Genomic DNA, 4742 nt, shown 5'->3' with positions numbered 1-4742 from the left:
GTCAGGCAGGTATGGTGCCACTGAGCTATACCCTCTGCCTGAGAGCAAGTCTTTTGTGACATAGTCAGGTCCCTGTTAGAGAATAGGATTCTGAGAAATGAGAGGGAGACAGCTGGGCAGATGTGCTCCAGTATCTAGAATCTCCCAATTCCTTTGAACTCCTTTTTTTTTTGGATGACAAGGCCCTCTCATTTGCTTGAACACTCTGAAGAATCTACATATGATACAAGTGCCTTCAGGATCATAATGACTCTCTCAGCATATGCCTCCATCTCTCTTTCTAACTACAAGACCAATAAGTAAGGTCAGATGTCAACATGGCTCAACTGGAGAAGGGCTAAGGTTATTGACAGAAGGAAGAATTATTTGCAAAAGGTGCTATACAACCAATCCAGAGCCAGAAGAGTGCTTGCTTTGGCAGCACATATACTAAAATTGGAATGATACAGAGAAGATTAGCATGGCCCCTGCATTAGGATGACACACAAATTTGTGAAACATTCCATATTTTTTTCCCAGAGATGCAGGGATGGTTCAACATATGCAAATCAATCAATGTAATACACTTTATCAATAGAGCCAAGGACAAAAACCATATGATTATCTCCATAGATGCAGAAAAAGCATTGACAAAATCCGACAGGCATTTATGATAAAAACCCTACAAAAAATTGAAATAGATGGTCTCTACCTAAATCTGATAAAAGCCATCTATGAAAATCCAACAGCCAATATCATACTAAAGGCTCAAAAACTGAAATCCTTCACACTAAAATCAGGAACAAGACAAGGATGTCCACTATCATCACTCCTGTTCAACATAGTTTTGGAAACATTGGCCACAGCAATTAGACAACAGAAAGAAATAAAAGGAATAAAGATAGGAAATGAAGAAGTCAAATTGTCATTATTTGCAGATGACATGATACTCTGTATAGAAGACCCCAAGAATACCATCAAAAGTCTTCTAGACTTAATAACCAAATTCAGTCAAGTAGGTGGATACCAGGTCAACACACAAAAATTAATAGCTTTCCTCTACATGAACAACAGACTCACTGAGACAGAAATGGGGCAAACAATTCCTTTCCCAATAACATCCAAAAAACTGAAATACCTAGGACTCAACCAAACGAAAGAAATCAAAGACCTCTTCTCTGAAAAATATAGCACTCTGAAAAGAGAGATTGAAGATGATATCAGAAAATGGAAAGACATCCCCTGCTCCTGGGTAGGAATGATCATTATAGTGAAAATGGCCATACTTCCAAAACTGCTAAATAGATTCAATGCAATGTCAATTGAAATCCCAGCAACATCCTTCACGGACCTTGATAAAACAATCCAAAAATTCATTTGGAACAAGAAGAGACCCAGAATAGCAAAAGCAGTTCTAGGCAAAAGAGACATGGCAGGAGGTATCACAATCCCCTACTTGAAACTATACTACAAAGCTACTGTGATAAAAACAGCATGGTACTGGCAAAGAAACAGACCTGAGGACCAGTGGAACAGATTAGAAGATGCAGAAACAACTCCAGACACACTCAGCCATCTCATCTTCAATAAAGGAGTCAAACACCCTCACTGGAGGAAAGACAGCCCCTTTAATAAATGGTGCTGGAAAAATTGGTTTCAACTTGTCAAAGATTAAAACTAGACCTATATCTCTCACTGTGCACTAAACTAAAATTGAAATGGATTAAAGATCTAAATATTAAAATAGAAATGCTGAACAGAAACGCTGGAACAGAGGTTAGGTAGAATTCTTGAAGATATTGGTGTAGGAAAAGATTTTATGACCAAAACCTCAGTTGCCCGTGAACTAGCACAGACAATCAACAAGTGGAATCTCTTCTTATTAAAAAGCTTCTGCAAAGCAAGAGAAATCACCAGCAGTGTGAAGAGACAACCCACAATGTGGGAAAAAATTTTCACCAGCGGTCCTTCAGACAAAAGTCTACTATCTCCAATCTATAAAGAACTTAAAAAAATCAGACCTCCCAAATTTAAAGACCCCATCCAAAAATGGGCATCAAAATGAACAGACATTTGTCAGACAAAGAATTAGAAATAGCAAATAAGCACATGAAAAAATATTCAACATCACTGGTCATTTGAGAAATGCAAATGAAAACAAAGCTGAGATTCCATCTCACCCCAGAAAAAATGGCTGCTATCATGAAATCAACCAATAACAAATGCTGGTTGGGCTGTAGTGAAAGAGGAACACTGCTCCACTGCTGGTGGGAGTGTAGACTGTTGCAACCACTGTGGAAATTAGCATGGAAATACCTCAAAGAACTAGGACTGGAAGTCCCATTTGACCCAGCTATTGCCCTGCTGGGTATCTTCCCCAAGGAATTAAAAGAATCATACCACAGCAATATATGTGCACCCATGTTCATAGCAGCACAGCTTATAATAGCTAAAACTTGGAAGCAGCCCAAATGCCCATCAACTGGAGACTGGATAAAGAAAATGTGGTTTTTTAATAAAATTGAGTACTACTCAGCCATAAAAAGTGAGAAATTAGAGACATTCATAGCTAAAGGGATGCACATTGATTTGATACTCTTAAGTGAAATAAACAGGATACACATTTGTAAATACTGAATAGTTTCTCTAGTGTGAGAAACTGAAAGTGTAAACAAGGACTAAAAGGTATGATAGATAATGTGAAATAGGAAGAAAAGATGCGAAAAGGAAGAGGAAGTGGGAGGGCTAGGGGAACGGAAAGAAGGGAATGGAATTAATATGAGAAAATGCAAAAATAGAAACAAAGTCTTTGTAAATAGGGAGGGAAGGAGGGATTGAAGGGAGGGCAGGGGAAGGGGGAAAATAAGATCGAAGAGAGATTATGTAAAGGTGCAAATTTCCAATCATGAATGTCATTATATTGTATAATTAAAATGTACCAATAAAAAAAATAAAAGCCAGGAGAGTTTGTCTCTTGAGGATGCCGGATTAAGGGGGATGTATTTAAAGCTGCATAAGGGATGTTTTAAAAAATGAGGTACTTTCCTTTCACATAGGATTTGATGCCCTGGAAAGGACCTGGAGAATTAGTGCTAATGAGTCATAGAAGCTTGCAAAAATAATGGCCCCTGTTAAACTGAGTAGAACTGCCAGACATACTATGGCCAATTCTGGGGAAGTTAAAGTGAAGTTCTATTATCAACTCACACCTGTGACTTCATAGGACCTTCCCTACAATCAGCTAATGAATATGGGAAGGAGAATCTGGAAAATTGGTGCAAATGAAAACTAACTGCTACTGTATATCATTGTCATTCATAGGGAATTTTAAAAGAAAATGGTGAGAAGAAATACTACCCTTGGGGAGAGCTTTGAGTAATTCACATAGTACACATAGTCACCCACTTTACAGAAGTGGCCTAAGATCAGGGAATATGTGATTCATGAGCAGTGGCAAATGGCTTAGCTGGCGTATGGGTCAGTTGGTTGATTGGAGCTGGACTATGCAAGATTGAAAGGCAAATGATGAGAAGTGTTTTGTAGAGTCAAGTGGATTGACTAGGGGAGTAGGCATGAAGTGTGAATAGCTTTGTATCACTGGCTGGTATATAAGATAAACTATCTGCTGAAGAATAGTTAATAACCATGAGCCAACATGAGCCAACATCTGTCCTTGGTCATCACAGTGCTTGTGAAATGAACTAATGAATGATTAACTATTGGGGGAGATGCTGGGGCTATTATGGACCCATTAGTATAGGGCCTCTCCTATTAAGGCTGACCCTGTTGCTGCTGAATGATTGACTTATCAACAAGAATATGATGCTGAGTCATTGAGATATCAATATTCTTTAACAAGGCAATGAGGCACTTGGCAACAAATCGACTACATTGTACCCGTGTAATGTGGAACTCCTACAATTCACCTTGAATGGACTTGATACATGGTCTGGTTATGGGTTTCTTTCCATCTGCAGAGCCTTTGTTAGAACACCATCTAAGGGCTTTTCAAATTATTTATTCACCAACATGGGATCCTGTAAAATATCATATGAGACCATGGGACATATTTCATAGGAAGTGTGTCAGATGATATATGACTATGGGATGCATCAATCATACTTCACCTCATGTCATCCAGAAGCTGCTGGACTGAAGTTGAGTTCCACAGGAGATGGGTATTGAGGTGCAGCAGCAGTGCAAGAGGACACTGGAAGAGGCTAATACCTTTGAAAGATCAAAGGGGAAGGACAGAATTGGGTAGGAAAAGTTTACAGACTATATTGCAATCTGACACCTATGAAAATGAGGGGAGGAAGCAGGGGATTCAGATCATAAGGAGAACTGACAAAATCTATAGGGTACTTCTAGGCAGTGATTTCCGTTTAGAGTCCAAAATTGGGCAGAAATGGCTTGTCATTAGTTGAGGACTTCCTTGGAAAAGTATGGTCTTAAAAAAAAAAAAAACAACTGAGGTAGACCTTGAAGGCACTAACAGGTGGAGGCTGTCATCTAAATGCAATCCTTGCAGTTGAACAGCAAGTTATTTTTAAAAGAGAGATTGGAGCTGCATACTCCCATGGCTGTCATGGCCTTGTTCTGTGTGGATCCTTCAGGGTTCCAGCGGCCTTTCTTCATGAGGAGAAATTTAGAAGTTAGTGAGATGAACTATCCCCTTCATTCCTACAGTGGTCTTGGGGCTCCATTTGGCACCTTTATTTTTCTCCCACCCCATCCATTCTAAGTTCCCATGTTTTCTGCTA

At 39.2% G+C, this 4742-nt stretch overlaps 1 non-coding gene across 1 annotated transcript; it reads left to right on the top strand.

Annotated features, from left to right (window-relative positions):
• Positions 1-405: 405 nt before the first annotated feature.
• Positions 406-512, top strand: LOC147822917 (U6 spliceosomal RNA). Its single transcript, XR_015444923.1, has one exon. It is a non-coding gene; the product is annotated as a U6 spliceosomal RNA (small nuclear RNA).
• The last annotated feature ends 4230 nt before the right edge of the window (positions 513-4742 follow it).

This window comes from Heterocephalus glaber, unplaced genomic scaffold (assembly GCF_053883595.1).
Source record: "Heterocephalus glaber isolate CG9 unplaced genomic scaffold, H.glaber_assembly_v1.0 deba00001606, whole genome shotgun sequence".
In the NCBI taxonomy this organism is placed as follows: Eukaryota; Metazoa; Chordata; class Mammalia; order Rodentia; family Bathyergidae; genus Heterocephalus; species Heterocephalus glaber.
Note: the sequence above shows the minus strand (reverse complement) of the source record. Positions and strands in the feature narration are given on the sequence as shown.